The 23,286-nt window shown below is 40.7% G+C and overlaps 1 protein-coding gene and 1 long non-coding RNA gene across 6 annotated transcripts in view; one reads left to right on the forward strand and one right to left on the reverse strand.

Annotated features, from left to right (window-relative positions):
- Nucleotides 1-23,286, forward strand: part of LOC6047387 (probable ubiquitin carboxyl-terminal hydrolase FAF) — a 319,428-nt gene that overhangs the window by 133,479 nt on the left and 162,663 nt on the right. The window lies entirely within an intron of this gene.
- On the reverse strand, nucleotides 461-773 carry LOC119766603. The gene is made up of 2 exons (XR_005277002.1): nucleotides 744-773; nucleotides 461-684 (listed from the first exon to the last, which is right to left on the reverse strand). It is a non-coding gene; the product is annotated as an uncharacterized LOC119766603 (long non-coding RNA).

Here is a 23,286-nt window from a genome sequence, read left to right on the forward strand (position 1 = left end):
ATCAGCCCTAACAGCTACTTTAGTGCTGAACAATGACCGAGTTTGGACTTTACTCGGCCGGTTTAGTGCTGGCCCCTACTGTTGGTGTCCACCCCTGCAGAAAATGTCAAAAAAAATGAGAGAAGCAAAAATATTGCTTCCACTCTCTTCTCTCTGCATTTCTCTTCTCGCCATTCTATTTTTGGTTTGCCTATTATCTACATTACCGACTCAGCTGACCGAAATTGCGAAGTCGATTTTTTTGGTTGAAGTTGAATGGTTGGGGATGTGATGCCAGATCATAGAAGTTGTCGTCGCTGTTGATTCCTGTGCCCGTGCCTTCTTACCTAAATAGGAGGTTGAATTCCAAGCTAGTTTTTGTAGTTACATATAAAGTCAATTTGAGCCAGAAAAATGCCAAACAACTTCTTGGGTTTACTGTTTCTCCCCGTTGGAAAGGGCATAGAAGAAAACAGTTTGCGATCTTGTTCGAAAGATTAAATTTGTTGTCTTTTATTCATAATATTTAATATAATTACTACATACAATTCCGAAAGCCTTGAACTGGCTTGACGAGAGCCAATGAATTGTACGCCGCCCGTTTAGTTCGGTGGGAGACCAGCAGGACAAAACTAAACGCCATTTATTCCTGCGGCTCATTGTTGCGGTCTTCCAAGAAGGTGGAATTGCTCTCGTTCGTGTTAGCTGTAAAGTATTAATTATTCTTTAGTACCTTATATGAAAAATACTTTGTAAATACTTACGAGGATAATGAAAACCGAGATAAACACGGTAAATGCTATTGCATGACTAATTAGCAATGGAATGCCAATCTGTTGCCGATTTCTGACTTTTTGCTAGTGCTGGATGGTTACTTGGGCGATATAGAGAAGCCGACCGTCATGACATGCTCTCCTTCACAGCCACACCTATGGGATGCCACTTCATTCCAAAGGCCTCTGCCTTACGAAAGGTTTACACAGTTTCTTGAACTCACGAAGATTAGTTGTTTCCCTCGTTGACTGTTGAACAAATTGTATCCTCTGTAGAATTGCGAGTTCTGTGTGCACGATTTCTTAAAATTCAGCAATCTGATATCTCCTGCTTGCCTCGTAAAATGTCGATGAACGTCTCTTCCGTACTGTACAGTTTTTGTCAAGTATTGTGGTGCCAATCCGTTAATAACTTTAAAAATAAACACTAATGTACTATACTCCACACGTTGCCTAATCGACATCCACTGCAGAGATTCGAGCATTAAAATTCTTGGTGTCAATCTGTCACATCTAAGTATCATCCTCATACCTCATAGCTTTACTCTGTACGATCTGCATCCTCTTTCGTTGCTGGTTCGTAGCAAGAAACCTGATTGAAGCGCAGTAGTCAAAGTGTGGCGCAATCAGCGTTTTGTAGACCATAATCTTGTTGTCAAACGATAGGTAGCGGTTGATTCTGCACAGGACACCCAACTTCCGAGCAGCTTTCCGAATAGTGTAGTCCACGTGTTCCGCAAAATATATCACGGTGTGTTTTTTAGAACAAGCTAATGATAAAAAATTCGGTATGTCTGATATTTGGCACCGTGAAAGAAGGGCTCTTTCCCGACATTTTGCGGGGTATACCGAAATATTTCGTCGGGGGGTCTAGAGTAGTTTTTTTTTTTGAAGATTATTTTTCGATTTAATGGGATATTTGTTCAAAAAAATCACAAAAAATCGGTGTTCAATATAAGCGGAGATATGCCCAATTTCCTGAAATAAATAGTGCATTTCTCCAAAATTTCTTAATTTAATTACCTTTCACATGATAGGCACTGCCTACTCAGTTTTTTTTAATGAATGCTATAGAATAATTTTTATGAATTTCGTCAAAACTTTTTATAATTTTTATGTTTCAAAAAATATTATCATCCAAAAAAATATCTTAGTAGGCAGTGCCCATCATGCGAAAGGTAATTAAATTAAGACATTTTGGAGAAAGACACTATTTATTTCAGGAAATGGGGCATATCTCTGGTTATATTGAACCAAAACTGATACTTTTTTATGGAACTTGTTCAGAAAACTGTTCTCCACAATGTGATTGATTCTAAAATGTTTAAAAATGTAATGGTGTATTGTAACAGAGGATTGAAAAAATAATTTTCTGAGCCTATTGGGTAATAAACAGCTTATTAATTAAATAATCCATGTTTTGCATTGTTTAATGCTCAAATTCGTATCCGGGCAACGTGTTGCTGTATTTTTATGACAAATTTTACAAAGAATAGATTTACTTTCGGTTGTTTCGGGGTTTCCAGCTTGGATTTTGAGGTAATTTTAAAGAATGCTAGAAATCTGGAAAATTTGGTTCGATACTTTTTTAGTGGAAGTCAAATATTGGTCAAATATAATTGGTTAGAGTCTCCAAGGCATATTCATAAGAAATTTGAGTGATACCAACATGAACGCACCGATTTCCGGTGATTTTTTTTGAACAAATATCCCATAAAATCGAAAAATAATCTTCAAAATAAAAGTTACTCTAGACCCCCCGACGAAATATTTCGGTACACCCCGCAAAATGTCGGGAAAGAGCCCAACTTTCACGGTGCCAAATACCAGACATACTGATTTTTTTATCATTGAGGTCTCGAACAAATACACCGTGTAGAGCTTCTCGTCCAACATTACACCAAGATACTTGATGGCATTAACCCGCTCAGCCAATTCACCGTCGACAGATATTGTGCAGTTACTTTCACTCCTCCTTGTTGTCACCACCATGTATTTTGTTTTGCAGACGTTCAGTTTCAGTTTCTTCCTTTTCAGCCAATTCGCGAGCACTGCCAGCTCGTTATTCATGATTTCGTAGCACTCGTCCAGTTTGTCTCCAGCAACATATATCACGGTGTCAAACAGATTATCACGTGCCCGCCTAAGTGCTTTAGTCAGGTTATTTATGTATAGGATAAACAGCAGTGGTCCCAGCACGCTTCCTTGTGGAACACCCAACTCTACTGCTTCTGCTTCTGATACTGCGTTGCTATACCGTGTAACTTGGGTTCGGTACTCCAGATAGCTTTTAAACCACCTCCAAACGTCCCCTTTAATCCTGTTTCGCCGCAACACTTCCAACAACTTCCGCCGATCAATAGTTTCAAAAGCACGTTTCAAGTCAACAAACACCGTCAGGATAAATTTATTTTTCTCGATAGACTGCTTCCACTTCAACATCAACAGGTTAAGGGCTGACTCACAAGAGTGCTGCTTTCTGAATCCTGATTGTTCCTCGATAAGTAATCCGGCCCGATCAACGTACTCCACCAGCTGCTCCCTTACAACTAGAGGTGGGCAAAATCGCTCTTTTTTAGGAGCCGCTCATTTTCGTTCGCTCATTAAAAAGAGCCGCTCTTTTGAACGGATCTTTCGCTCTTTTTCAAAATTTGGATGAAAAGGTTTTTTTAAGAATCGTGTGATTTCATAAAATATTTCACATTGGACTTTTATAAATTATTTGATAAAAAAAATTAAACTGAAAACGAGAAGATGCCCTTGAAAACCATAGGTCTTGGTGGTCTTCATGTCAAGATTTCTACTCGAACTTAAACATTCGAGTAATAGAATGGCATCCAAACTTAAATCTAAGATGCCGGAAAAATTGCTTGTAATTTTAAAATTGTATCTACATGAATTGAAATAATGCTAATATTTTATTTGTTAATTTAATTTAATCGGTCTTTATCGGTGAAAGTTGACGCAAATTTTAGAAGAAAAATAATGAAATTTTTTAGGTCAATAGGTCGACTAAGAGTCATAGAAGGAGATATAAAGGACGGAAAACTAAGTCAGCGAAGGGCCATTTGAGGAAGTATGTGTGTGTGATCAAGTCTTTTAGCCTTCTATTTTGGCTCTGTACAAGTACTGAGCGAAACACACAGTAAATGTACAGAGACAACTTATTCCTGCAGCGTCATCCATATGACTCCCGGACGGCCAAAAGAAATGATCGCACACCGCCTATACATACAACCGGGGTACGGTTGTACGCCGGTAATGCAGTACGGCTTTGTCTTGAATACTAAGCTACCAGAGCAAGGCTCAAGACACATCCCAGAAATATTCGAACGCATAAATGTCATCGGTAGAACCAAAGTAACGTGCCGGTTGTATGTATAGGCTTGTGCGATCATTTCTTTTGGCCGTCCGGGAGTCATATGGATGTCTCTGTACATTTACTGTGTGTTTCGCTCAGTACTTGTACAGAGCCAAATTAGAAGGCTAAAAGACTTGATCACACACACATACTTCCTCAAATGGCCCTTCGCTGACTTAGTTTTCCGTCCTTTATATCTTCTTCTATGACTCTTAGTCGACCTATCCACCTAAAAAATTGCATTATCTTTCTTCTAAAATTTGCGTCAACTTTCACCGATAAAGACCGACTAAATTAAATTAACATCAGTTCTCGGTGACCAAAACAATATGGGAATATTTTATTTGGAGAAAATATTCTGTGAACTTTTTCTACATTCTGATTGAATCGATAAAATATGCAGTATTCAGTATTAAGTACATTTTTGGTAAGATTTTAACAAATCATTTACTTTTGGGATTAATTTTTATATGCATTGACATTTTTGAAATTGCATTTCCAATTCTAAAAAACAAATTTAATACTATTTTTTTTTTTGAAAATTCAATAAATTATATTTATATCAAAAATCATGCCATCTTGAAACGGTTCTTTCAAAAGACCGGAAATTAAAAAAGAACCGCGGTTCTTTTTTTGTGAGCCAAGGTTCGTTCGCTCTTTTCAGTGAACCGGTTCTTTGAGCGGCTCGCTCTTTTTTTGCCCACCTCTACTTACAACCGTCTCCAAAACGTTCTTGTAGATTGGCAGCATGTTTATTGGTCTCCGGTCTTCTGCAGGTGTCGAGTTCGGTACCTTCGGAATCGGCACCACCACAGATTTCTTCCACTCTTGAGGGAAAACACACAGGTTCAATGAACTGTTGATAAAATCGAGCAGCTTACATCCTACAACATCCATAGCGTCCTCCAACACACGTTTCGAAATGTTATCGACTCCTGCACTTTTTTTCATCGCTGCTACAATCGTTCGAAGCTTTTCAGCAATTCTGAGTCGAACACTGAATTTGAATATAAACATCAATAAATCCTTTCAACAATCTTAAAAAAAAACCATTCAGTACAATAGCCTGGATACTGGCATGGTTTCTGAACTTAATAAATCAATCAATGTTTGGAAACTAATTTTTGGAGTTCTCTAAGCATATTTGAATTGAAATCATATTTGTGACCTTTGAGTTGCGGTCCAGACGGCTTCCCCACATTTGTGCTCAAAAAGTGTTGCGATGCACTCGCTGAACCACTGGCTCAACTCTTCAACACCTCGCTTGCTACTGGAATTTTTCAATGTTGCTGGAAGAAGTCCTATGTGTTCCCAGTTCACAAGAAGGGCCCCAAACGTGATGTCTGGCACTATCGTGGAATTGCTGTCCTCAGCGCAGTTAGCAAGCTGTTCGAAGTTATCGTACTGGATTTCATCAAGTTCATCTGTCGTGACCATGTCGCTCAGGAACAACACGGCTCCATGACGAAACGTTCCACCAACTCCAACTTGGTCTCTTACTCGTCCTTCATTCTTCGAACCATGCAGCAACGGAAATAGATCGATGCCATCTACATCAGCGGATTTCGACAAGCTAACCACCGTATTGCCGTTGCTAAACTGTAACGACTAGGCTACGGCTCTTTATTGTCCGTTGGTTCGCTCAACTTTGAAGTGTTGTTGTACTGTTTGGGCTCCCTTGAAGGGAAGCCCTTCTACCAGAACGCACGCTTGGAGTCGGTGCAACGGACGTTCGTAAAGTACGCACAGCGTTACAAAATCTGTAAAGTGCTTAATCTCGAACTTCTTACAGTAAGGCGTGACGTTGCCAAGGCGATTTTCATTGCAGGTCTCCTTCGTTCATCCATCGATTGTCCTGCCGTTTTGCAAATGGCTAACATAAACACTCGCCCTCATTCCAGTTTGACAGCTTGCCCAGAGCAGACGTGCGTCCTTTGAGCGCGTTTTTGACGGTGTTTTTTTTTAACTTTCGCCGACGGCCATGGCGGCGGCCGCGACGGTAGAGAGTGAGTGGACGGAACATAGGGCTGAGGATGGAAGGCCGTTCTACTGGAACGCGGCCTTGAAAAAAAGTGTGTGGGAGAAACCGGACGGGTTCCAACCCAAAACGCAGGCGGCGACGGGCATGGAGGTGGAAGACTCCGAAGGAGAAGGAGAGGACGGGGGCGTATTTCGTCCCGTGGTCAAGGTTCGGCGCAGGAAGGCTAATGAGGAGATCAACGACGGCAATGGCCAGGAAGTGGAGAAACTGTTCAGCAACAACAAGTTCAGCCCGCTAGCGGAGAAGAGCAACAACAACAACAATGCGAACCCAGCAGCAGAAAAAACCACCCCCGTGGTACCAGCACCCGGCAAGTCGGCCGGGGAAAAGAAGCAGCCGCCGCTGGTGGTGAAAGAAACGAGCTTCGCCCGCCTTGCGAGGTGATGTTGACATGTGATGTCCAGCCGGAACACAAACTGACGCGGTACGGCACCAAAATTACGTGCTTCTCGAGCGACGACTTCGACTCGGTGCAAGCCCACTTGAAGAAGAACAAGGTGCAGTTCTACACGCACGGAAAGCGCAGTGCGAGACCGCACCGGGTAGTAATGCGAGGTCTCCCGAACGCGGAACCGGATTACGTCAAGGAGCTGCTCAAGACGGAACATCAGCTGGACGTCTTGGCAGTACACGCCATCGGGCGGAAGCAGCAGCTTCCCGCCATCGATGAGACGCCTTTCATCGTGCCCTTCCCCAAGGGGCACACCAGTCTGAAGGAGTTGAGTAGCAAGGTAAAGAAAGTGGGACCAGTCGTCGTCCGGTGGGTGGCCTACCGGAACAAAGAACCGCACGTGACTCAGTGCAAGAACTGCTTGCAGTTCGGTCACGGAACCAGTAACTGCCATCTCAAGCCCAGGTGCAGCAGCTGTGGGGGTGCCCACAGCACGGAAAAGTGCAAAGCAGAAGAAACGGAAGCCAAGAAGTGTGTCAACTGCTCTGGATCTCACGAGGGTCTGGACCGCAGCTGTCCCAAACGTGCGCAGTTCATCCAGTCGAGGCAGCAGGCGTCCACGCCGAAGCCGCCAGCATGGAAGAAGGATAAACAGACTCCAGCAGGAGCCACGTTCACCGCGGCGGATTTTCCACCGCTTGAATAATACCAGACACAGCTCAAGGGGCTATTGCACTATGGGCCATTTAAATGTTTTTTCCTACAAATTTGGGTAATTGTATGGTTTAAAAATTGTAAAGGTCGATTTTTATGACTTTTCAATAGTTGATTGTTTATAATAAATAGTCTTTTCATACATTTGCAAGTACAACAGAACTGCGTATACACTCAAACCCCGAAGGTTTGACACCAACTGTTGTCAAACGAACGGGGTCACGTTTTAGTTTGACACCCCTTTTACACGGAGTTCACACACACTACCAAACGTTTGTTTTGATAGTACGCGTGAGCGCCGTGTAAAAAGTGACAGTTCATCTCTTTTAAGTTTGGCTTTGACCAACCAACGGGGTACAAACTAAAAAAGTGTCAAACGAAAAAGTGACCAACCACCGGGGGTTGAGTGTAAATAAGGCGGACTTTTTTGGGGCTACCCCCTGAAATCAAAGATTGTCCCATCACTAGGCTAAATTCCAAATTTGAGCTCATTCTGACCACGGGAACTCTGTTTTACTTTTTGACCTGTGAAAAGCGCCATAATTATCCGATTCTTACCATTTCTCAAATGTAGAACCTTCATTAAACAAGTTTTCCAAAGACACCATATTTTTAGGATTTTTTTCCCGCGAAGTTATTAGCGCCCAAAACTGACCATTTTTGCGCGGCCAGCTGTAAGGGGCTACCTAACAACGATGTTTATTTCCAATTCGTACACGCACGTGCTCTCTCTCAGGTTCAAACTCTCTCACGAGTTTGCTTGCCTGCCTGCCTGCTTACCAACAAGCGCGCGCTGTTTCTCTGCTTGGACTTTTGTCGTCGTCGTCGTTTTCGTTTGCTATCTGCTGCGCTGCGTTCTTGACATGTTTTTTAATAATTTTCAACTAAAATAGCAGGTTTGTTTTGAGATATATTTAGCATATAAATTCTTAGATTATGTCAAAATTAAAAAAAAAATTATTAATTAATTAATTTATCTGCTTTTGTTACAAGAAATACCATGGAGTTTTTTTTAGATAACGGGAATTTCTTCAGATTTTTAAAAACTGAATCCAAATGAGTGCGAAAACAACGAAGAGTATCTTAAGGGAAGGCAGCAACTGAAAGATCTGAAGGTCGTTAACGATTGTGCAGAAAGAGGTGTATCTTAAATCAAACCTGCTATTTTAGTTGAAAATTATAATAAACATGGAAAGAACGCAGCGCATCGGACGGCAAACGAAAACAACGACGACGACAAAAGTCCAAGCAGAGACAGAGCGCGCGCACTTGCCACTATGGTACATTAGGTGGCCAAGTTTCAAAAAAGTGACCTTCTCCAAATATTTTCTGGTATTTTTTTTCTCGGAAGTAAACATTCTAACTAAGAAAAATCCAAATTTTCAAAGCTCTAAGTTTGTTCATTCCGGAGATACGCAAGCTGAAAGTCAAAAGATGGAGTAAAAAACTAGCGTTTTTCGTGAAAAAGGCTGATTGTTTAATTTTAACATAGCTCAGCCATTTTAAATATTTTATTAGGACAATTATACATCGTTGGAAAATGTTGTTTCCAAACCAAAAACTGAAGTTTTCATCGAATAACTGGAGCATTTTTTTTTTGAGAAAATTTTGTTTTGTGTACTTTCGAGTACTTTTTTTTGCTAACCGATGCTAAACATGAAACTAAGATCACTTGAAAAATTGGATCATAATCTAACATTGCTGAAATTTCCAGCCTGCGATTTTTTGCGTTTTCGGAGATATGCCATTTTAAACATTTACGTTTTATCAAAATTTGCTGCAATCTACATATGCGCCCGTCTATTTCACTTGCTTTGCTACCTACTTCGTGGGCATCGTCGCTTCAAAAATCAATACCTGGTTTCAAGAAGTTCGAAATGACTTTATTGGAATTTCTGTTGCCTACATTTAAAATTGAGTACCTTAGTTAAAATAAGGTATTCGTACCGAAGTTTCTCAAGCGAAACTGGAGAATGGAGAATCTTAGTTTGACAGCGAAAAAAGTATTATGCAAAATATTGACTTAGCATGATGAATTTCTGCGATCAATCCATGAAACTGATCCACATTTAAGTTCTATGTTGGCTAGTACAAAACGTCATAAAAGTACCTTTAACATACCGAAGCCGTCAGAAACTCTATAATCAAATGAATTTTTATGAACAAGAACATTAGGATTAGTATGAATATGTTTTGTATTTTGAGCATGAGCATGAGCATGAGCATGAGAGACCACCCATGGTTGTCCTTCTCCGTTGCTGAACAGGACCGTAATATCCCATCAGCACAACTGGTCACACGCTTCAACGATCAAATGATGTTTCCTTATCAACAGCATGCATGAATGCGCTGAAAAGATAAAACATCACGATCATCAAAACTAGAGCCGGTGCGAATAGGAAACAGTCGTTGGCCACCAACGGCGCCCGCCATGTCAGTTTGTAGATCTCGAGGGGATGGGACGGGAATGTTAGTTAGCACAGGCTGCTACCAAGGGTGGGTTCTATACGATATCCACACCCCGCGTGTGCCGGAAAACTACTTCTACTTGGGATTTTGTTAGTGGGGAAGGGTAATGGCCAGGATTCATCATAGAGGATGATGATGTGGCCCAATAATCAATGAATTTTGTTGAATAGGGTGATGTATTATGTATTCTCAAGGCAAACAATCGGATGATGCGGATGAGACCGTTCCCGGTTATTTGGTGTTGAGTTTAACATAAATGATTCAATCTTAGACAGCCGGCTGTGGAAAGATAGAATCAAAATTATGTGTGATTAAAAAGTGAAATATTAAACTCAGCGTAACATATTTACGTAGAGTTGCCCTGAGACTATTTATACTTTTAAATTATTATAAGATGAGCGACCAATTAATGACTGAAGAGTTATGATGTTATCTGAAGGACTTGAACAATCGCGTTGAAACAATATTTGTCGCCGTGATTCGCGGGAAACGAATGGTCGAATTGAATGATAATTTGTATTTTGCTGACGCAATTTAAAAAGAATCTTCCCGTGAAATAATTGCAAATCATAGAACAAAGAAATCCGACTGTGATGTGTATCAAATACATGACTAACGAGAAAAACACACCGACGACGATGGACGAAAACGGAACGCGAAAAAAATGCGTCCCGACGGACAGGCACCTCGAAATGAACTGGCTCAGCTCTGCTGTTATCATGACAACCAGAGCTAGCCGCACCTTCACACACACACGCACGAACTCACCCGAAATACACACCGACGACGATCGACGAAAACGGAACGCGAAAAAAAATGCGTCCCGACGGACAGGCACCGCGAAACGAACTGGCTCAGCTCTGCTGTCATCGTGACAACCAGAGCTAGCCGCACCTTCACACACACACACACGCACGAACTCACCCGAAATACACACCGACGACGACGGACGAAAACGGAACGCGAAAAAAAATGCGTCCCGACGGACAGGCACCGCGAAACGAACTGGCTCAGCTCTGCTGTCATCGTGACAACCAGAGCTAGCCGCACCTTCACACACACACGCACGAACTCACCCGAAATACACACCGACGACGATCGACGAAAACGGAACGCGAAAAAAAATGCGTCCCGACGGACAGGCACCGCGAAACGAACTGGCTCAGCTCTGCTGTCATCGTGACAACCAGAGCTAGCCGCACCTTCACACACACACGCACGAACTCACCCGAAATACACACCGACGACGATCGACGAAAACGGAACGCGAAAAAAAATGCGTCCCGACAGACAGGCACCGCGAAACGAACTGGCTCAGCTCTGCTGTCATCGTGACAACCAGAGCTAGCCGCACCTTCACACACACACACACGCACGAACTCACCCGAAATACACACCGACGACGACGGACGAAAACGGAACGCGAAAAAAAAATGTGTCCCGACGGACAGGCACCGCGAAACGAACTGGCTCAGCTCTGCTGTCATCATGACAACCAGAGCTAGCCGCACCTTCACACACACACGCACGAACTCACCCGAAATACACACCGACGACGATCGACGAAAACGGAACGCGAAAAAAAAATGCGTCCCGACGGACAGGCACCGCGAAACGAACTGGCTCAGCTCTGCTGTCATCGTGACAACCAGAGCTAGCCGCACCTTCACACACACACACACGCACGAACTCACCCGAAATACACACCGACGACGACGGACGAAAACGGAACGCGAAAAAAAAATGCGTCCCGACGGACAGGCACCGCGAAACGAACTGGCTCAGCTCTGCTGTCATCGTGACAACCAGAGCTAGCCGCACCTTCACACACACACGCACGAACTCACCCGAAATACACACCGACGACGATCGACGAAAACGGAACGCGAAAAAAAAATGCGTCCCGACGGACAGGCACCGCGAAACGAACTGGCTCGATTAGTATGAATATGTTTTGTATTTTATCGTTTTACTTCATAATTAATATTTTGAATAAAATTAATTTTTCTGTTATTTGATTTAACAATTAAAATTTTCGCAATTTATGCCCGTAAGGGTAGGGGGGTTCTCAAGTTGGTGAAAGAAAGAGGGGGGAGGGGTTATGTTCTTAAAGTGGGGATGTATTGGCTTATCCATAATTTAATAATATAAACTCGCAATACAATATATACGCAATTCTGTTTTACTTGCAAATGTATGAAAAGTAGACTATTTATTATAAACAATCAACTATTGAAAAACATGAAAAGTCATAAAAATAGACGTATACCATTTCAATACCATACAATTACTCAAATTTGTATGAAAAAACATTTAAAAAGCAAAAAAATAATTTGGCCGCCTGTTTGTATGGGGATGGCCGATAGTGGCTTGTAGGCAAACAGACAGGCAGGCAGGCGAGCAAGCTCGTGAGAGAGTTTGAACCTGAGAGAGAGCACGTGCGTGTACGAATTGGAAATAAACATCGTTGTTAGGTAGCCCCTTACAGCTGGCCGCGCAAAAATGGTCAGTTTTGGGCGCTAATAACTTAGCGGGAAAAATTCCTAAAAATATGGTGTCTTTGGAAAACTTGTTTAATGAAGGTTCTACATTTGAGAAATGGTAAGAATCGGATGATTATGGCGCCTTCCACAAGTCTAAAAGTAAAACAGTTGCTTTTCTCCATACATTTTGACGATTTTTCCCATACAAACTTTAAGCGATTGGAGGGAGGGGTTCCCGTGGTCAGAATGAGCTCAAATTTGGAATTTAGCCTCGTGATGGGTCAATCTTTGATTTCAGGGGGTAGCCCCAAAAAGCCCGGATTTGGACCACCCTATTGGCCACCCAATAAACCATAGTGTATTGTCCACCTCCTATAAAGAAAAATGACAAAAATAACAGACACAACAAGGACATCAAGTGTCGTGATAAACTGTACCTGTTTCTTCTCGAGAAAGGATCGACAACGCCGTCTGAGCTGAAAGCAGTTCGGACAATTTTCAACATCATCGTGACTTGGGAACGTAATCGTACAGTGCACCTTGACGTGAAGCAGTATAATCAACAAAAATTTGTACCAGCCTTATGTACCTATTTGTTCGATTTTTGCGTTCTTGAACAAAATTCGAAAAAAAAATTCCTTGCAAATTTCTCAAAAACAACATCTAATCATGCGGTTGAATACAAATGTTAATTGAACAACAAAAAATCTAGTAATTGGGTCCTAAAGTTAAGCTTAAATTTGTGATATTATTGTTCACAAGAAAAATAAGCTTTACAAAGTACAATGACCCTTTGAACGACCGAAAAGGATTTAAAAGGGATTTATAATTCAATTTCTAAAAATTCACTTCACGGCCCTTCTTGGCAGAAAAGCTCCTACTTGACAGCTCGATCCAGGGGGGGGGGGGGCATAGTTGATCCATCGAAAAAATGTTGTCTTGTCAAAAACTTTTTTTTGCATAAAAATGAATAAAAAAAAGTTATCAGAAATGGTTTTCAATCGTGTTTCTTACCGTTGTTCATAAAAATTGACAAAGGGCTTTACTACCCAATTTACAACATTTAATCAACAGCGAGATCATCAGCATACCCGAAAAAGCTGTTTGTTCGTTAAAATTGAGAAAGAAAATAACTGTTAGTCATGGAAAAAGGCTTTAGAGCAGTTCTCTAGGATTTCGGTCATTCGATTTTTTTCGTATTTTTTAATCCGACTGAAACTTTTTTGGTGCCTTCGGTATGCCCAAAGAAGCCATTTTGCATCATTAGTTTGTCCATATAATTTTCCATACAAATTTGGCAGCTGTCCATACAAAAATGATGTATGAAAATTCAAAAATCTGTATCTTTTAAAGGAATTTTTTGATCGATTTGGTGTCTTCGGCAAAGTTGTAGGTATGGATACGGACTACACTGGAAAAAAATAATACACGGTAAAAAAAATTTGGTAATTTTTTTATTTAACTTTTTGTCACTAAAACTTGATTTACAAAAAAACACAATTTTTATTTTTTTTTATTTTTTGATATGTTTTAGAGGACATAAAATGCCAACTTTTCAGAAATTTCCAGGTTGTGCAAAAAATCTTTGACCGAGTTATTAATTTTTTAATCAATACTGATTTTTCAAAAAATCGAAATTTTTGTCGTAAAAATTTTTCAACTTCATTTTTCGATGTAAAATCAAATTTGCAATAAAAAAGTACTTTAATGAAATTTTGATAAAGTGCACCGTTTTCAAGTTAAAGCCATATTTAAGTGACTTTTTTGAAAATAGTTGCAGTTTTTCATTTTTTTAAATTAGTGCACATGTTTGCACACTTTTGAAAAAAATATTTTTGAAAAGCTGAGAAAATTCTCTATATTTTGCTTCTTCGGACTTTGTTGATACGACCTTTAGTTGCTGAGATATTGCAATGCAAAGGTTTTAAAACAGGAAAATTTATGTTTTCTAAGTTTCACCCAAACAACCCACCATTTTCTATCTTCAATTACTTAGCAACTAATGGTCCGATTTTCAATGTTAATATATGAAACATTTGTGAAATTTTCCGATCTTTTCGAAAACAATATTTTCAAAATTTTCAAATCAAGACTAACATTTCAAAAAGGCCAAACATTCAATATTACGCCTTTTTAAAATGTTAGTCTTGATTTGAAAATTCCGAAAATATTTTTTTCGAAAAGATCGGAAAATTTCACAATTGTTTCATATATTAACATTGAAAATCGGACCATTAATTACTGAGATATTGACGATAAAAAATGGTGGGTTGTTTGGGTGAAACTTAGAAAACATCAGTTTTCCTGTTTTTAAACCTTTGCATTGCAATATCTCAGCAACTAAAGGTCGTATCAACAAAGTCCGAATAAGAAAAATATAGAGAATTTTCTCAGCTTTTCAAAAATATTTTTTTCAAAAGTGGGCAAACATGTGCACTAATTTAAAAAAATGAAAAACTGCGACTACTAAATATGGCTATAACTTGAAAACGGTGCACTTTATCAAAATTTCACTAAAGTACTTTTTTATTGCAAATTTGATTTTACATCGGAAAATGAAGTTGAAAAATTTTTACGAGCAAAATTTCGATTTTTTGAAAAAATCAGTATTGATTAAAAAATTCATAACTCGGTCAAAGATTTTTTGCACAACCTGGAAATTTCTGAAAAGTTGGCATTTTATGTCCTCTAAAACATATCAAAAAATAAAAAAATAAAAATAGTGTTTTTTGTAAATCAAGTTTTAGTGACAAAGTTAAATAAAAAATTACCAAATTTTTTTACCGTGTATTATTTTTTCCAGTGTAGTCCGTATCCATACCTACAACTTTGCCGAAGACACCAAATCGATCAAAAATTCCTTTAAAAGATACAGATTTTGAATTTTCATACATCATTTTTGTATGGACAGCTGCCAAATTTGTATGGAAAATTATATGGACAAACTAATGATGCAAAATGGCTTCTTTGGGCATACCGAAGGCACCAAAAAAGTTTCAGTCGGATTAAAAAATACAAAAATTAAAATTGAAGAAAAAAGACCGATTTCGTAGAGAATTGCTCTTTAGCGAAAATGATGATTTGGGGATATGCAAATTCGAGTAATTTTAAATTTAAATAAACGGCAATTGGCGTAAGTGTCATTTCGGGGAAATGGCATTTGGGGAAATGGCCGATTAGGGGAAATGGCATTCGGGGATATAGCCGATTAGGGGAAATGATATTCGGGGAAATGGCATTCGGGGATGTGGCTGATTAGGGGAAGTGGTATTCAGGGATGTGACCAATTAGGGGAAATGATTTGCGGGGAAATGGCATTCGGGGAAATGTCATTCGGGGAAATGAGCTAGACCCCCACTAGGCCACCCCGAAGATTGACAAACCTCAATCAAAACAATATCGCTTCCGGTTTCCTAGGATGAAACATTCTGTGTAGTTTGGGTGCACCGGTGGTGTGCCAAGGTGCTTTCGGTACAGTTGCTATGGTGTGACAATAAACAGCTCGGTTTGGGTCCTAGAGTGACACGAAAACCCCACCACGGCGCACCAGATCTTGGTGTTCTTGCATGCAGTTTGGGCATGATGGAAGGAACTGTTTCATGGAGTGTCGTTGTGCAACCTGCGGAGGTGAGCACAAAACTCAAACTAGCAACACAATCAACGAGAACATGGAAGCCACATCACAGTGGTTTAAAAGCAGGGTTGCGAATGAGCGAGCGCTCACGGAAGGAGTGCTCGCTCCAGCTGGAGCGTGAGTTTTTATCAGGTAGCTCGTGCTCGCTCACGCTCACCGGAGCGTTTTGCACTCACGTGAGCTGGTGAGCCAAAGTAGGTAGTTGTTTTTCCCTGTTGAAGCATCTACCTGTTTGAAACGAAGTTTCTAGAACTATCTCAGCACAGGCAGCAAAAACAAACAAGAAAGTGGTCAAACAAACAAAAGTAAGCAATGAAATGGATTTAGTCGGCGAATCGAAATATAAGTTCTATTTTAACTTCAGAATTAGCCAAGGGGCAAAATGATTCACTCTTGAGTGAACTATCAAAGAGCTAACTCATTCTTTATGTAAAAAATCATTGACGTGAAGAGATGCACTGATATGTACAAAAAATTGAATTAACTGACAAATTATGGTTATTTTAAGTTTTTTGAATCCGGACTCAAAGCGGTTTTAAAATCTCTAAAAAAAGTAAAAAATAAAATTTGTGTCAATGTACCTTTAAAAAAAAAACCAGCAGTAAGCTTTATTAAAGTTGTAATCATCCCTTATTTTCGAACAATTTACATTCTCTAAATTGATCCGAATACTCAAAAAATCATTTATTGAATCTGTAATTTAAAATTTTCAAAGGATTGGTAGCGGAAGTGTTAAAAATAATTTACAAGGGGGAAGAGGAGCCACCCTTTATGTGGTAAAACAAAACAATGACAATTTATATTATTTTTTTCTCAAATTGGTTATTTCATAAACTAGCAATTTGGAAGTTTTTTTTGTGAAAAAAGGAACTGTTTCAACAATTTTACCCTATTTTCTAGAATGAGAAAGATTAACTTTATAAAAAATGATCAGCCGTTTCGAAGCATTGAACAATTTATCAAACGGAATGACGTTTTTTGATTGTTGCTCATTCTGACCCGCACGCTGGAAAGGTAGTCAACAAACTGTTTAGGATATATTTTAATCAACCAAGCACATAACATTGAATCGAACTTACCACAGTAAAAATCTTCTTGAATTAATTCATTGTTTTGTAAGGTTTTATAAGGTTTTCAGTCATTTTTGTTTACGCGCTCATACCCTTCCCCTGGCAATTGTCTCTGCTTACCTTAACTATTATTAAGGTAAGGTCAATTAATTCGAAAATACTTATATTTTCAACTCTGACTGTAGGTCTCCAATATGATTTGACCCTTGCGAATCCAATTTATTATTCAAAAACATAGTTAATTAAAATATGCTATTCAATATATATAAAAAAAGTTCCTAAGTGATGTTTCCTCTGACATGCTGCGCCTTAAGCAAAAAAATTAACTAGTATTGAAAAACAAAAACTTTCTCAAAAACGAAAAACGGTTCAATTCGCGATACTTCCAAAGTGAGCGCTCCGTGAGCGAAAAATGAGCGCGAGCGCAAGCGTGGGGCAAACGCGAGCTGAAAAAATCGGAGCAAACGTGAGCGCGGGCAAACGTGAGCTAGCTCGCGCAGCGCTCATCCTCACGAATGAGCGAAAAGTGAGCGCTCAGGAGCGCGTGAGCGCGTGAGGATCGCAACGCTGTTTAAAAGGCTGTTTTTACGAACTTAATTGATTTAAGTAAGTATTTAAATCAATTAAGTTCGCATTTTTGCAGTAAGTATTTTCGCATTTTCGGCCTACTGCAAACTTTGGAATGTCTTACTTTTGACAGTTAAGAGATAGAGCTTTGGCGTCTTGGGCAAAGTTGTAGGGCAGAAAATTTCCACAGACTTTGACAGTTAAGAGATAGAGCTTTGGCGTCTTGGGCAAAGTTGTAGGGCAGAAAATTTCCACAAATTTTGTCGAAGACGCCAAAGCTCTATCTTTGCGTTGGATACCAGTTTTGGAACCTTTTTCATAAATTCCTGCCAAAAAACAATTTTTGATTTTGAACTATGTTAAATTTTTATATTTATTCCTCCAGGATCGATCATATTTTATACCGATGGATCTAAAATGGAAAAAAACGGGTGCTGGAATAACTGGTCCTGGACTGAATATTTCAATACCTATAGGACAATGGACAACAGTATTTTTAGCGGAAATATACGCTAACGTGGATGTACAGTAGGGTGCCCAGAAAAAATTACCTGCTCCACACGCGGAAAACGGTTTTTTGGGTCATCTGTGAAAATTTTAAGCGAAATTGGATGAGATTAACCCATTGATATCCGAGCCTAAAGCTGGCGAAAAAAAAAAAATCATACAAAAATTACTTTTTTAAACTGCTAATAACTGTAACCGTTGGTCACAGTTCTTGAACGAACCTTCACTTTTCATTTTATTTCCGTACATACAACATCACACGACACAAGCAATGAAGGGTTATCCGTACCGCTGCAAACACGCAGATCCTGACAGCGCTAGGTCAGGACTGCACGGAAAGTGGGAGGAAAAGAAAATGGGGGTTTTCCCTCCCAAAATGAGGAGGTTGTTTACCTCCGACGCCGACGACAAGAATCGGCCTCTTTTATTATCAGGCGTCCGTGCGGTGTAGTCGAGGATCCAGGTGCCAGTACCGCAACTTTGTGCTGGACACGTCTAGGCCTTCTGGAGGAAGTGCCGCGGAAGTTATTCTCCCGCTCCGGAACTCGACCCCGTACGGGTTTGGTCAACCTAGCCCTGTAAGTGCAGAGTGCCGTTGGCTACGTTTCCCGTCAAGGACCACGACAATCTCTGGCGCGCGGCGCCATAAACGCAAAGGAGATTCCCCCTCTCGGCGCGACCGGATTGGTGGAAGCCAGGTCCGCCGATTACGACAACGAGGGAAGACGCCTGCCGCAGGAAGGATCGGCAACGCCCGCTCGACCTTGCCTCGCGGTTTCCAGCGCAGCAACAACAACAGCCGTCAACCGTTATTCGGCTGCAACGACCCCCCCCCCCCCACGGGACTTCCGGCGGCACAGTCGAGGACGCTCCTGTGACCGGCCAACGCAAGGAGAACGCCGAAGGCGTTTAACCCCGAAGAAGCTGCTGCTGGTAAAACGGTACGTTTGTCCCCGAAGTGCTACACTAAAAACACACACACACTTTTTACACGAAATACAAAATACACGATTCAAATAAGAAAAGTGTGGTTCTTGATTTTTATTTCCTTTCCAAATCTCTCTTGAATCGCTTAGTAGTAATGCCGACCCTGAGGTGATGAGTAGTTAGTAGCTCAGGTCTACGACTACCTTTTAATAAATGGTCTCTGCCCTGAAAAAATGGAATGAGTTAGCCCTCCTTGACAACTGATCAAGCCATTCGTTTCATAACTTTCCAGGATCGAGTTTTACAGCTTTGGTATGTTCTACAAAGTTGTAGAGCATTAAATTTTCAATAAGAATCTTACTTTTGGGAATATTTGGATGGAAGTAGCGCATCGTGCAGACCAAACCGTAAGAAATTTGGGTTTTCCATACATTTTTTAGATTTTTTCCATACAAACTTCACCTCCGAGTATCAATGGGTAATTGGTGACCGATTTTTCTCATATTTGGACCAGAGTCTTAAAATAGGTCAAGGAACAATATTCAGCTTGTGGAGCGAGGTTTTGAGAAAAAGTCCCATATTCTGGGCACCCTAATGTACAGCAATCTGTTTTAAACGAAATTACAGATTTGCAAAAATATGTATCTTCTCAGAAAGTCAAGCTGCCTTGTGTAGATACTGGTTCTAGCCAGGACCTTCGTTCCGAGGGTCGTTTGGGTGTGAGATTATACTTTAGCACACTTCACTTTACACACTCAACTTTCCTCTTTTACTTTATTGATGCACAATTGTCGTTTTACGAATTGACGATCAGATCTCTTCTTGTATAATTCAACGAACAGAGCACAACTCCTGCTTTACAATTTCAAGGATCTACTGTTTCCACAATTCAAGGATCAGAACTAGCCTACTTGATTTACACAGAAAAAAAATGATGGTAATATTCATCAGGAAATGGTGACAGATTTTGTGTCCAAAAAAATGATTAATTTTACCCCAAAAAATGATGAATTTTCATCAGTTTTTGATGAATATTCATCAGGTTCACATTTTTACACATTTTTTATGTAATATTACTCAAAAAAAGAGGTAATATTCAACCTACCAAATTTTCAACATTCCAAAATTCAACTTTTTTTTCTGTGTACCCGCTCACTGAATAAACTGAATAACTAATGATGGAGTCCTTTTGATCACTATTTATACTAAGGTCGAGATTAGAATTCCATCCCCACTCCTTTGTACTAAAATATCGGTTCTCTCAATAATTGGAGGGGAAGTGACCTTGGTTCCGGTCAAAAACCGCGAGCGCGTGGACATTCCAAAGGTATCGGAAATTTCCACTACTTAGTGATCTTTGGACTTTTCCCACGATCAAGTTAGTGGAAATTTCCATTGTTGTTTTTCACCTTTGGACCCTGGGCGCTGTACTTAGATGTCGCTTGGGACCTTATGTGTAGATTTGGTGTATTAGGAGCCCAGGAGTACCAGCAACTTTTTAGTTTCCCAGAAGATGAGTAACATGGAGGTCTCGTTACCTATTCCCCGGGTATCATCCCCAGGCGAGAGGTCTTTTTCCCGCTTGAACCTCTTGGCCTTGACCTGCCCCAAACACCGAACGGTGACGTCATAGTCCGAAGCGCAATTGCTACCGGACTTGCTTATCCCTGACCTCCCTTCATAAATTGATGCCCTTGTGTGCTATCGTCAGGCATGATTGCGTCCTAGTCCAAATGCATATGGAACCAGGGCCGAGGACTTAATAAGAGGTGTGCTTTATTAGAGTTGCGCACTTTTCCTGGGAATTATAGAATCGGTAAGGGTGAGGGCGAGGAGAGGTGTCGCCGACGTGTGCGGGTCCGAGTCAACCGAAGACAGGAATGCCAAGGTTACTACCTGGGGAAATTAATCAATTAGTGAGAGCCTCCTTGACTCTCTCTCTCTCTTTTGTCTGTTCTAAAATGAGAGTAGTGGAGAGACGGACCTCTGGCTTTAGTGATGCCTCGCCAGCCTTGTTGCTAGGCGGGGATACATGTACGTTTGGATTATAAACTCAGAAGAAATGTATGGGCGTGGATGAGGATGTGAATTTAAGTAGAGATTAGGTTCGTTACACTTGAATGCATTAAAATCGCCAACATGCCAGTCCAGGCTTGTTTGGGAATGTAGAACACCTTTGAAACAATTAGCATCTAGAAACCGGGTACATTTGTAGTGGGTCCCGGGTCACCGAGGAATAGATGGTAATGAAATAGCAGACCTTTTAGCAAGACGAGGTTCGGACGGGCATTTCATAGGCCCAGAACCATTCTGCGGAGTCTCGAAAAGCACACTTAATATGGAATTCACACAATTGGAGAAAAAGTTGATTCAGTTGAACTGGGTAAAGCACACGATATGCGTCAGTCCAAAATGTTTATCATCCCCTCCAAACAAAAATTCGCTCAACTCATGAATATGAATAAAAAATATCTCGTAATATACATCGGTCTCATAACAGGACACTGTCCGTCTAGATATCACTTGAAAAAAAAAAAAATGGGCTCAGTCCAATTGATGCAGCGCTGTTTCTGCAAAAAGAAGACGGATCATCAATAAGGGCATAATAAGTCCCAAATGATGCCTGGCTAGAAAACCCCGAAACAGTAGTTGATTTCATCCTAGAAATCTTGGCAAACTGGGGTGCATCGCAGTGTCAGCCAATGACCGCAACCCTAAATGGTAACGTGTCATCCTGAAATTTGCGATAACAAAATGGGTATACCGCAATAGATCAACTCAATGGTCGCAGTGGTTCTAAACCCAACAAAAATAAATAAATTTTGATTTTAGACGATTACAATGTTCAGAAGAGTTGTCAGTAAAATCAAAACAAACAAGACACTAAAGATTTTGTAATAATTAAGCTAGTTTCAAGCTCGGTATACAAAGCCTCGGGCATATTTGCGCAAAAACCCATGCAATAGGTTTCAAGTATGACTATTTCACTACAAAATGTCGGGTGAATCATTCGTCCGAAGGTTATCGGTCATGTTGTTCCGGGCATTTAAAGGAGAATACTTTTTTCGAAAGATCTCGCCGAGACATGAAAAAAAGTCTTCTGGACCAACACTCTAAACCCCGGGGTTCAAAAGTTACAAGTTGTTGAAGTTTGAGCATTTTGGGTAAAAATGTACAAAAAATTGTATTTTTGCTATTTCTAGAATCATTCATAAAATCTGTATTTTATTATGGATTTTACTCACCTTGACTTCATTCGACGCGTATCAGCAAAAACTATGAGTTCTGATATGTCTAAGCATGATTGAAACATGATTTCTCTTGTTTTAATCCGTTTGAACCGTTTGTGCAAGAGGCATCCCATAGAAACAAGTCAGAACTTCAAGGTTTTGAAACCGGATCCGACCCAGACTGCTTCAGTGAGTATGGAAGGCTTCAGTGCAATGTTGCAACAACTTATTGGGATGGTCTGAGCCATCTCTTAACTCCTTGGAGTTAAGACCGGTGAGTCTACCGCCGTAACAAGCAAGATGTCGGCGGTTTTTGACCACTGATCATACCCGCATGGCTTCAGTGAGTATGGTAGACTACTATGCTGATGTGTTGGAGTGTCCTGGGTTCTCCTAGGACTCCCTGGAGTTAAGATCTGTGGGTCTACTACCGTAACAAGCAAAATGTCGACATGTTTTGACAACGGAACATACCCGCAAAGCTTCAGTGAGTGTGGTAGACTACTTTGCTAATATGTTAGGATGTCCTGGGTCATCCAAGGACTCCCTGGAGTTATGATCTGTGGAGCTACAGCCGTAACAAGCAAGAGGTCGACGGTTTTTGACCCCGGAACATACCCGCATAACTTCAGTCAGTATGGTAGACTGCTTTGTTAATCTGTTGGGATGTCTTTAGTCATCCTAGGACTCCCTGGAGTTAAGATATTTGGGTCACTGTAACAAGAAAAAGGTCGACGATTTTCAACCGCGCATCATAACCGCAAAGATTCAGTGAGTATGGCAGACTGTATTGCAGTTATGTTGGGATGTACCGGACCATTCCAGGGAGCCCTTGTAACAGCCGTAGACCTACAGATGATAACTCCAGGGAGTCCATAGATGACCCAAGATATCTCAAGCAATTAACAAAGTAGTCTACAATCCTCTGAAGCTATGCGAGTAAGTTCCGGGGTCAAAAACCGTCGAACTCTTGCTTGTTACGGCTGTAGCTCCACAGATCATAACTCCAGGGAGTCCTAGGAGAACCCAGGACACTCCAACACATCAACATAGTAGTCTACCATACTCACTGAAGCCATGCGGGTATGATCAGTGGTCAAAAACCGCCGACATCTTGCTTGTTACGGCGATAGACTCACC

The sequence above is a fragment of the Culex quinquefasciatus genome, chromosome 2, assembly GCF_015732765.1.
Source record: "Culex quinquefasciatus strain JHB chromosome 2, VPISU_Cqui_1.0_pri_paternal, whole genome shotgun sequence".
NCBI lineage: Eukaryota > Metazoa > Arthropoda > Insecta > Diptera > Culicidae > Culex > Culex quinquefasciatus.